Genomic DNA, 12180 nt, shown 5'->3' with positions numbered 1-12180 from the left:
AATCAACGAGGAACCTCAACAGGAAATATGCATTATCTTGACAACTATTAATTTGCGGACCAATGTGTATAGGGGCTTTTTTGCTTGTGGTAGTTTGTACTTTTCATCTGTAAATTATTGAATATCACTTTTTAAACACTCTGTATTCCTGTAACGGCAACGTACATTTAATTACAAATATTTATTTTAAATTACTTGAGATAGACTCGATCTATCCTCCTCTTTAGTGAAGGATGCGTTAACCGTTCAGCCAACATGGCATGTGATGAGGAGACATGTATGTATGTATGTATGTATGTATGTATGTATGTATGTATGTACACTGCTAGTGTTGAAGCACCTGGTGGTAGTGGTGCAAACAATATAAACAAAACACAATAAAATTACAATACACAATACAATTATATACACAATACAATTAGAATACACAATGCAATTATACACAATAATTACAATTAACAATAATAATACGTAAAATAACCTAATTAATAAGTGAACCTAGTTTTACGTTACAACCTACATATGTATAGGCCCTACAGAAGTTTCACATTGATACTGATAATAATCTTTCACTTTACACTCATCTCACTCACTGTACTGGCACTATGACACATTTCACTGACACTTTAGAACACATTTCACTGACACTATAGAACACATTTCATTGACACTATAAATTATCACTGATCGAAACTATTCACTTACAACTTACTTACAAATGGCTTTTAAGGAACCCGAAGATTCATTTCCGCCCTCACATAAGCCCGCCGTCGGTCCTCGAAACTATTCACTGCGCTGTAAAACCATAACTTCACTGACTCACCACGCTTCACTGATACAATAGTTCAAATAAGACAAATAATTACACCCTTATTCATACTTATAAACAGAACTACATTTAAACTAAACATTTCTAGTCTAATGTAGACATGTAATTTAAGTAGGCTACCTAAGTTTGCTCGACAGGTTTAGGTGCCAATTCCTGGACAGTGGATGTTTGAGGGTCTGAAACACGCCAGTAAGAAAACGTTTTCATTTCTAGTAAAGTGAAAGAGTTTTGTTGGAAGAAATAGTATTTCGACTTGATTAAAAATCGTGATTTACATGTGAATGGTGAACTGTTCGCTCGTGACGTCTCATGTGAACAATATGGCGGCATTTTATCCTTTAATTACTACGTACAACAGGTGAATAGTTAAAGATTATTCGGTGGAAGGTATTGAGTGCCGGAAAGTAAAACCACTTACTTAATCCTACTCTATACTATTCGTAGTACGAAATTGTTAAAAACAAATATGCCTTTTTCGTCTAGTTCTTTTGAATAAATACCGAAAACCATATTGAAGTCGACCTGATTGGCGAGTTGGTATAGCGCTGGCCTTCTACGCCCAAGGTTGCGGATTCGATCCCGGGCCAGGTCGATAGCATTTAAGTGTGCTTAAATGCGACAAGCTCATGTCAGTAGATATACTGGCATGTACTTGTAAAAGAACTCCTGCGGGCCAAAATTCCAGCACATTCGGCGACGCTGACATAACCGCTGCAGTTGGGAGCGTCGTTAAATAAAACATAACATCTAAGGGCCTGTACTACGATCGCCTGTTAAAGCTCCAGATTCGTATACTCCAGTTTAGCAATCTGGAAGTTAAATATTTTGTTCTGTACTACCAGCGGATTTTAACTGCAGGATTCTTATCCGGAAGATATAGTAACATTTTTATTACGTTGGCAATGAAGTTACTGAAAATGTAGTGAAATTTATTGCGTTGGTATACCTTTCCCCGCGTATTTCATGTTTATGTTCCGTGTTTATATGGTACTATTTATTTTGAGGTTTTATTGTAAGCATTATTGTTATTATTTATTATAATACTGAAGCTCCAGCCAAAAAATAACAGAGTGAAGAACAGAAAATTACATATACTGTATGAAGAAACTTTACATGGAAGCAAAAGGTAAGATTTTAAAGGTTATGTTTCTTTTCGAATAGTAATAATTCCTACCATATGATAGTATTTTGGTTTTAATTAATAGGCCTAAACAGGACGGGTGCGGGTTCCAGCAAAAGTGCGTTTTTCTCCATAATCATTGTTTTATTCACATGTAACTGCACAAGGAGTGTAGGTGACAATTATTTTTGTATTATAATTAATATTAAGTGTGCTTTCAGTTTGTTGTATAGCCTACATTATTAGTGAATAGGGCCTATTTCGGTAATTTTTTAGAAATAGTGTACTTCACGGCTGCAAATCATGGGTCGAAGGCACAATAACTCGTTTAAAAAAGAAAAGTTCACTGATACTGATAATAATGAATGATGTCTTTGGCCTGGGATTTCTAACCAACATTAGTACAGCAAGGTACATTGTTCCTAGCAAATTATCAATATTTCAGTATGTTAGGCCTACGTATTTTACTGTTAATAAGTGGGCGGATATTTTGTATTAGGCCCATAATACCATTCGATCACAGATAGGGCCTAACATTATTTTTTAAAAGAACAGCATGAGGTGGAGAGACGTTTCCATTAAAATGCAATAGGCCTATCTGTTTGTAATACACATTCAACACCTCGTAAAATAACACAGAAACAGCAGACATTAAGTTTTTTTTCCAAAGTTTCTATGTACAGTATAGTCATATGTTTGATATTGTACTGACAATCATCCTTTAAAAGCTTTTGCTTATTTAGGTATAGAAACTTAGATAAGGGAAAAAGAGAAATACAGTATATTTCCTAATGTTGTAGATTGCATATGGAATTAACCTAGTTTTACTTCCTTTTTAGTATTATAGAATGAAGCATTGGAAGAATATAGTAACATCAGCACAAATACAAGGACCTGAAAACAGCTGAGAAGCAAATTTGAATTCTTGGAAAAGAACACAAATAAAATTGCTGCTGCAGAGAAACAATGCAGGCTACAAACAATTGGAGCCCCTCCAACTGAAGCAAAACCAAATCCAAACTTATCCAAGGTAAGTGATTTAATTCTCCTATCAATTGAGTGATTTCTCAGTGATTTTGATTCATATTCAATGCATAAGTTCATTTATATGTTAAGTTATACAATTATTAAATAATAAGCAGAGGAAATTGTATAACACAAGTTTGAATTCTTTTTATTTATTTATTTATTTATTTATTTATTCATTCATTCACTCATTTATTTACTTACTTTTGTTACAGCCGAAGTAGTAACTAAACCAAGTTCCACTGATACCAGTGCAGCTAATAACACGAATGAGGTTAGTGTGTAAGGAATTAAGAGTCAGAAGAAGGAGATGATGAGCTTTAGAGATAAAAAAAAATATTATATTCTTGAAAATTGTTATACAAATTTAATTTAATGTCGGTATTACATTATAATACTATTATTTCTTTTTTATTTACAGTACCATTCAGGTTCACAGTGCAATTCTTTAGTTTTTGAAGTGAAACTGGACATCCCAACAATATCTCCAGGTAATTTGATTTATACTACAAAACGTTCTTTCACATTCTACATATGATGCTTACTTTTCCAATCTGAAATAGCTGTAACATGTAAACACATTTTCAGCCAACATGTTGAAAATAAAACTAACACACATACTATATGAAATCTGTAGCAAGCAGTAGATAAATTAGATGCAAAAAAAAAATGTTAAAATATAAATTGTACATAATGATGAAATGGTCACAAGAAATGGATGTCATAAAAAGTAAACATCATTGTATTATAATATTATGCGGGATTTGAGTGGGAATTTGAAATTTATAAATGTAGGCCTAAAAATAGAAAATACACTGAACTGAAGAATTTATTTTGAGATTTCTCTGCAATGGGTTTGTAATCAGATTAGGCCACATTATGTTAAGTTGTATTTCAATTTTACTGTAAGGAAACTTGTGAATGATTTCTTGTGTACAGAAAAACTGAAAAATATCTTTTCATAAGATAAAACAGAAACTGACTACACTCTATTTACAATAGAACTATTTGCTTGGTTTTTTCTCTCTCTTTTTTATTGCAGCTTTACTTTCTTATTGTTAAAAATGAGTTTGGATTAATAGCACGTTAGAAAATACAATACTGTTACAGCTGCTAACTTTGAAGTGTCCACACATTTATGATAAAACATCATCTTTCTCCAGAATTAATTATCTTAAGAATTAATTCCACTCTTAAAATATTACAGAGTCAGCTGGTACAGCAGATGAAGGTCTTCCACTGTACGGGTGTCTACACAGTGTAATGAAAGTAAGTTTTAAGTGAAATTACTGGTTTATTCAGTGTAAGTAGTATAGGCTAAACCCAGAAAGGTCTGAATATAAGCATATATCCCTCTCTTAAATATTTCAGCTGATAATGGGATAATAGCTGATCGAGTTACACCCCAAGGATGCTTAAAAAGAAAAAAAAAAAGAAAGAATTAAAGAAAAAGCAAGCCTCTGAGGAATGCATTAGCCACATTGAAAAATCTTTCTCCATCTGTGAACTGTAAGTTTAATGTTGACTTAATTATACTTGAGATGTTAGAAATGCATGAACTTCAGTACTATTACAGTGATTTCTTTAAAAAAATACATTAGTTGAAAGTTGGATGCTAACATTATAACAAAGAATGATTTGAAATAAAAGTAAGTCATGTCCTCTTGTTTGGAAAGAGATGGGGTTTGGAATATCAAAAGTAACATTTGGAGTTTTTACATTACTTTTTCCTCCTCTTTAATGGGTGGTCCATCTACAAGGACATCTTCAATTAGTGGCAGAAAGTAAATGCTACAATAATCACCCATTCTTTATGTTTTAACAAAAAATATGTTTAATTTTGTTGACCAGATTTGTTTGACCTGGATGACTGGGAGATTACTTCTTCTCATCCTTCTAATGGAATGATAATCTCTTGCAGCTGTTCTTGATCCCTATGGTCTCTGCTTTATCTGCTAGTCTTCAGGATTAGGTTCGAGTCAGGTGATAATTATAAGTTAATCTAAGATTTCTGGTTGGGTTCGGGTCTGGTTCAGATCAGGCCGAGATGGGCCGGGCCTAAGAATTATGGCCCGTGCAGATCTCTAACAAATGGGGCTTATAGCTGAAGTTGGCTCTGCCACAGTTTTCCAAGTTTTGTGTATTTGCATATGTATTTGTGTTGTGTTTAATTACAGTTACTATGTATTCTTATGTATTAGCCTGCATATTATTAATTTGTAAATATGACATGTTCCATAGCATATATAATGAGACAGTGGATGTAATAAATGATTATGCTTATTGTGTCTCCTGAAAAATGTCGTGTTTTGTTTACACAAAATAAATAAATAAATTTTAAATTTAATTGCAGCTATAGTCCATCTCTCTTGTTTTAATTACACATTCACAGAGTACCTGAATACAATTGAAGCGTCAGCTGGAACAACGTTGTAAGTTACAAAATTTTCATTCGGTGTGTTTACGTGTAATAATGTTGTATGTCATGTTACCTTGCTATATTCCTTGGCTTGCAACTGTCCACTCAAAAGTTTGCTACCCTCATAAGAACAAAGTTGTACGCAAACACATTTTTTGCAGCTCCTGTACATTTGACCAAATGTAACTTATAATGTTGTTCCAGCCGACGGTTCAATTAATGTGCCTCTTGAAAAATGTTGTTTTACCATATTTTGCTTATGTAAAATAAATCTGAATTGCAGATACAGTGCATTAGCCTGTTAAGAGATCATTGTGAGGGATCCCAGCAATAAAATATATTTAAAAAGTAACGATATGAATATGTTTGTATACATGAATCACTAGGCCTAGCGTGAATGAAACAGCTCCCTTGCAAAACATAAATGCCAATTCCAAAACTTTCAGGAAATGAAGAAAAACTGTCACGTCTAAAATTCAATAAACTGTTACAGTTTGTTAAATAATAATATATAGCAAGCATATCTTAAGTCTGATTAGTGAAATATGTTAGGCCTACTCCTACTGGCGAGCGATATATGCAAGGAAGGAGAAGGGAACTTGCCACCCTACCACATTATCTCCTGACAGTTGTCTCATGAGTGATGCCTTATTGATATTCCAATCTATCTTCGGAGAGTTGACTAAACAACTAGCAGACAGTTCTAGGAAAACTTTAATCAAGACCTATAATATGTACATAAAACCTGTATTAAAATACTATTCAGAAGTATTCGTAACAGCATCAAAAAGAGAGACAGAATCCCTCGGAAGAAAAAAACAAGCCTTGCACTTAATTACTGGAGCAAATAAAACTACTCCCAATGAAGCATTAAAAGTCATCACTTCAATTAAACCAAGCAGCAAGTGCAGCATTAGCTCGATTGACAACAGTTCCTGCTGTAACTTCGTGGACCCCACAAAAATCTCCTACTGTTGTCAATGTTCTCCCAGTGGCATAGAATCTCAATACCAATAGTAATTGGGCCATTGGAGATAAGGCATTATTTCTGGAAAAATGAACAAACAATTAGATTTGGTTACACCTTTACCGGTAAATCTTTACAATAGCGTTACCAAAAGAAGGCAAGGACTCCCTACAGGATAGCCTGGAAGAGAGAAGTTTGGATGTAGTTCTGACATTTTTTTTTTTTTTTTAGACAATTGTAAATATATGCAAATCATACTAACCTAACCTGTCACTAACTCGATCTTACGAAAACTTGTCTTTTCCCTTTAATTAGTAAGGAAACACAGTAATGAAATGAATGTGCTGCCCTTCCCTGCCGCCTACCCCTTCTATCTCGACAGAGCGATCCTGCCTACCCGTACCTCTCCACCGGACTCCACTTTCACAGCAACTTTCCACCTTTATTTGGGAAATTGGTGTCGGCACTCAATTTTTCTTTCGTTTACAGTACATATGACTTGACTAGAAGCCAAATATGTGAATACATTTGTATCTTAAAGTGGTAACGCAATTGTGAAGAAATGATAGTTTACCATATAAAGGATTTTGACATATTATATACGGTTATTATTATTTTTTATATAAAAGTATTTTGAAACTTATTGTAGGTTGCCCTATATTATTATATCAATCACCTTAATACCTTGTAAGGACAACAGAACACCTGCATGAAGCAACATTCTAACCTCACTTCTACTGTACGCCTATTACAGGTTACTGTACTTCAAAATAATTATATTATAGTGCTATTATATACAAAATATTAATGTAATACCTAAAGAAATAGTGTAGCTTATTATTAACTGTGTACTTACGATCTGTGTCTTGTTTCAGTTGATAATTGATTTCATGTAGTAGGTTTCATTATTCGAAACTGTCTAAAAAATTTCTCGTCATCCCACTCTTCAAAATTATTTGGACGCAGCCTAATTCGTTTTGCTGTTCTGATATAACGAAGCATCTGCTCCAGAACTTATCATCAGAATCAGTATCAAAATTAAATTGATCCTTCAAATCACCAGCTGTACGACGTGCAGCCATCTTGATTTCAACACCGAGTTCCAACCTCCGGATAACGCCTATCTGCCACTCTGCCTTCCGGATTGCTAATCTGGAAGTTTAGCCTCCAGATTGCACATAACCAAAAGTCGTAGTACGCAATTACAACCCAACTTCCGGATAAATATGCCATCTGCCGGATAAGTTTAAACTAGAACTTTATCCGAGAGTCGTAGTACAGGCCCTAACACCAGTCCACACCTGTGGAGTAACGGTTAGCGCGTCTAGCCGTGAAATCAGGTGGCCCGGGTTCGATTCCCGGTCGGGGCAAGTTACCTGGTTGAGGTTATTTCCGGGGTTTTCCCTCCACTCAATATGAGCAAATGCTGGGTAACTTTCGGTGTTGGACCCCGGACTCGTTTCACCGGCGTTATCACATTCATCTCAGTCAGACGCTAAATAACCTAAGCTGTTGATAAAGCGTCGTAAAATAACCTACTAAAATAAAAAAATCTAACATCATATTGAAGGCGAGTTACAATTTCCATTTTGGTATTCAATTGCAAACTTCATATCAAAGACTCGGTTTCTGTGTATCTCAAAGATCAGAAGACATCTGAGCTACTGAATAATGAAACCTATGAAAGTACAATGTTGAGCTCACAGTTAGGCCTATATATAGACATCCTGTTAGAGAAGCAGCGAATCAGCTGTTCTATAATACTGTTCTACATAGTGAACAGTTGACCTACCAATCAGTGACTGCATTACGATTACGTATATTACCTTACCAAATCTACAGTCTAGAATAGGCCTAGCCATTATTAACTCAATTGAGTCATCAAAGACTACTCCTTAACTCCCCACTTCACCTTCCCCGGCAGAGACAGTTATGTTTCGGACCGATACGAGTACGCAGGTAGGCAAGCATTGCTGAGTGACGGATTATAAAAGGCAGGCATCATAGCTTTCGGCTCTCGCTGGTCGCCTGAAGTCCACCACTGATGCAGACTGCCTGACTTTGTGTTTGTTGTTTGTGTTGTGAGTAAGCGAAAGGACATGAGCGGGGGTATTTTCTTTCCTTTTCCCTTCTCCTTTATGCCCAGCGCTGGTCTACACTTAACATACTGAGATTTCCAAGTACTCTATGGGTTAAAATATAATAATTAGGCAATTAACTGTAAAATAAATAAATATGAAGGTGGTTTGAAGATTATGACAAAGTGTTGGGCTACATATGACACGGTAAAGGGGAATCTTATTGAATTGAATTTAATTGAATTTACGGGAAAGGGTGGCACTATTCCCAGCACTGTGACCTGTTAAGGGCTATTGCACTAACCCTCAAGCTAGTCCCATTTCCAAACCCACACCGGCTGACTACACTAAGGTTCGCTGCGTATCCAGGTTTCGAGTTGGCAACCCTTGAATCCCTAGGCCAGCCCCCTCCGTGCGTCGCCAGCCTGCGATCGGGGAATGCTATGGAATAATGACGAAATGGAGAAATTGTTTCGGAATGATGTAAATTCCTAATATGGGGAAAACGTAAGAACCCCGAGAAAAACCCCAACTGCGACCGCCACAAGTGTCACTATGGATTTTTCAATGAAGAATTCCAGACCTGACCGGGACTCGAACCTGGGCCGTCTGTGTGACAGGTCAGAGGTCTGACTACTCAACCACCGCAGGGGTTAAGGGGAATCTTAAACATCGTGGACAAGTGCATAATACTAAATAGGAACTTTTCACAAAAGCAGCGACATTTCTGTAATTTTTTTCTATCTATTACACTATCACTACAAGGATAATTGTCTTAACTTAGACCTGCAGTATTTATTACATTATAATGACGATTATATCTCTAGCAAGTCAAATATATCGTGAAGAAATACATAATGGAGGATGTAGGTGCTAAAACTATCTGATGTTTTAAATATGTATACTCGTTTAGGTTATTAAACTAAGAAAATTGCTGTATTGTTCGTAATGTTGTCAAGATGACAGATAATCTAAAATTGGAGTGCTTTAGCTATGGTTTTATTTTTAAAACAAGATCGTCCATGTAAATTGTTAAATGTCAACATAAAATATAGCAGAATATTAATTAATTAGTATCTGATACGAAAGTATGTGTAGGAATGTAATTAGTTACGCTACTATCTCTGTTTAATAATTAGATTAATTACCATTATATATTTGAAAGAATTTCAGATTAATGACATTGCCATACGTATGCCATATCGTTGTTGAGTTCAGCGTTATTTCATTACACTATCACCTTCTACATAATTTCCTTTAACGCTTCATGCTGTTATTCTTTTATGATGGTCTACGCCTAAAATAGCTATATTGTTTAGTAGAGGGCAGTAAGATAAGTGACACGGGCAAGCGACAGCCCGCTTAGCGGTGACTCGGCCTGTCAGCTTTCGGTAAGAATATTTTGCGACTTTTACATTACATTATAAATGTAATTTATTGGCTTACCTCTAAAAACAAGATATTTTAGTTACTGGAGAGATAGCATAACACTTTTTGTACGAATTCTTCGTAATATACATATCATATACGAAAATTCGCTGTTGTAATGTTTTCAATGTTTACTGCATTACCACGAACTAAACTCTAATTGCACTAAGTGGAAATCAGTAGTATACTAATGCTGTAATCTTGACTTCTCTTCATCTAGTTATCTGTTCATACTAAGTAACACATATTCCTCCTACTCTTGATCCAGGGGAAATGTACACGCTATTTCATCGGCTGTAAAAGTACAACAGTGAAAGGCGTACGCGACTTTATTGAGCGAGACCTGAAATTCTGGCGAACGCCATGTTTATTGAATCATATCCTTTCAAATTTTTAAGGATATTTGTTTCAACTATTTTCGATACATGAATAATCATTCACTTAACCTACTATCAGTGTCGCTGGTTTGTGTACTCGTGGGGGAAGAAATCCTTTTATGATATTTCGACAAATGTATGGTACCGGTGCCCACGCAAAATCGTGATTAATTTGGAAGTTATAATGAGTAGCAAAGTCCGATTTCTTAAGTGAGCTATAACTGTTGGGGGAGAGATCATCGTACAGATGTCATCCCCTTCCTGATTAGGATGATTTTTCACCTTTTTTTTTTCCTCTCTTGTATGGGGGAGGGACGCGAAAGCTTACATTGCAGCCTGAGGCGTATTGCGCTTACCGCTCCGGTTCTGTGAATGATTGGGTGGCCGAATGGCAGCGATCTTGTACAAGTACAGCACGTCTCACGGTGAACTTAACCCGGGCTATGGTATGGATGATGATATGTGAATTAATGATGGCGAAATGAGTCCGACGTCCAACGCCAAAAGTTACCCAACAATTCAGCTTGAATTGGTTGATGGAAAAACCCGGGTCCCAACCAGGATTTCAACCCGGGCCCGCTCGTTTCACAGTCAAACTTGCTAACCGTTACTCCACAGCGGTGGACTTTTTTTACCTTAAGTGAGGCATGTATCATGATCGCAGTTGACTGCTCGTTGTTAGTCCTTTTTCCTCCGTTGGCTGTTGCGCCATGGATTATTATTATTATTATTATTATTATTATTATTATTATTATTATTATTATTTATCCTCAAGGATTAAACCTCATTAGAACTGTTTTGGTATCATTAATTATCACTCTTTTATCCATATCTTCCTCGGTCTGCCAACATTTCTTACCCCTTTCGTTCTATAGCTCATTACTAATTTTGAGTTACTGTAATCCTCCATTCGATCGACCTGTTCTTTCAAATTATTCCTATGAGTTGAAGAGACTAGTTCCCTTCTGATATCTTCATTTCTCTTCTTCTTAACAGAGTATATTCAGCGATATTTCTTGAAAATATTATTTCTGCAGCTCCGATCTTTCTTTCTATATGTTTGTTTATTATCCAAAATTCTGCCCCGTAAAATAATATGGCAACCACCACTGTCTTGTGAAACTTTAACTTGGTTACTTTCCGAGTATTCTTAAGGTATCTTTGTATTGTACCGCATATTATATAGAGTACACCGTAAGTAATGTTATTAATTTCAGGAAGAAGTTCTTTGAAGTATTTGGAGCAAAAACGTTGAATACTATTTTGTAAGTTTTTACTTTCTTTTCGAGATAAAAATTGCGTTATATGAAACATTTCATAGCGTGTTTTGGGAAAACCATTTATTTACTCGTAATTCCCAATATGCTCAATCAGTGTAAGAGAACAGTGTACCATGATAATAAATTGTTGAAAGAATTTTAGTTTTGTCCTTCAAATATGCAGACCTTTTATCCGAACAAATGTAACTTTTCGTTCTCAAATGGAATTTTAAAATGGTACATTCTTTCGGATCAAATTTCTGCACATTTAAAGGACAAACACTAGAATCTGTCCGCAATTTATTATCAGAATACATTGCTCTCATAAACTGACTGGGTATATTGGGAATTAAATCAATTGTTTTCCAAAAACACGCTATGAAATGTTCCATATAAAATAGTTTTTATCTCGAAAAGGAAAACAAACGAGCAAAATTGTATTAAACCTTTTTGTTTGAAATACCTCGAAGAATATCTCATTATCTTCCGGCCTCCTGGCATAGTTGCCTTATGAGTGATGCCTTGTTGGTGACACTTGTGGGTTTCAGACCTGTCTTCTAACAGTTGATTAAACAACAACTAAAACAACAACCTCTTGAAATTAATGTCATTGCTTACTGTTCACTCTGTATAATTGAATTTTATTGATTTTGTTTGTAATGGCTTCATTTTATACG

At 35.4% G+C, this 12180-nt stretch overlaps 2 long non-coding RNA genes across 5 annotated transcripts; one reads left to right on the top strand and one right to left on the bottom strand.

The window, feature by feature from the left end:
- The first annotated feature begins 1586 nt into the window (after positions 1-1586).
- Positions 1587-5388, top strand: LOC138712016 (uncharacterized). Of its 4 annotated transcripts, none has more exons than XR_011335578.1 (6): positions 1587-1955; positions 2789-2979; positions 3191-3249; positions 3397-3466; positions 4183-4244; positions 4347-5388. It is a non-coding gene; the product is annotated as an uncharacterized lncRNA (long non-coding RNA). The 4 variants fall into 4 exon arrangements; XR_011335580.1 differs by having other exon boundaries at positions 4183-4484; positions 4897-5388; XR_011335579.1 differs by having other exon boundaries at positions 4183-4484; positions 4827-5388.
- A 704-nt stretch (positions 5389-6092) lies between these two features.
- Positions 6093-7636, bottom strand: LOC138712017 (uncharacterized). Its single transcript, XR_011335581.1, has 2 exons — positions 7218-7636; positions 6093-6442 (listed from the first exon to the last, which is right to left on the bottom strand). It is a non-coding gene; the product is annotated as an uncharacterized lncRNA (long non-coding RNA).
- Positions 7637-12180: the final 4544 nt, after the last annotated feature.

This window comes from Periplaneta americana, chromosome 13 (assembly GCF_040183065.1).
Source record: "Periplaneta americana isolate PAMFEO1 chromosome 13, P.americana_PAMFEO1_priV1, whole genome shotgun sequence".
Lineage (NCBI taxonomy): Eukaryota > Metazoa > Arthropoda > Insecta > Blattodea > Blattidae > Periplaneta > Periplaneta americana.
Note: the sequence above shows the minus strand (reverse complement) of the source record. Positions and strands in the feature narration are given on the sequence as shown.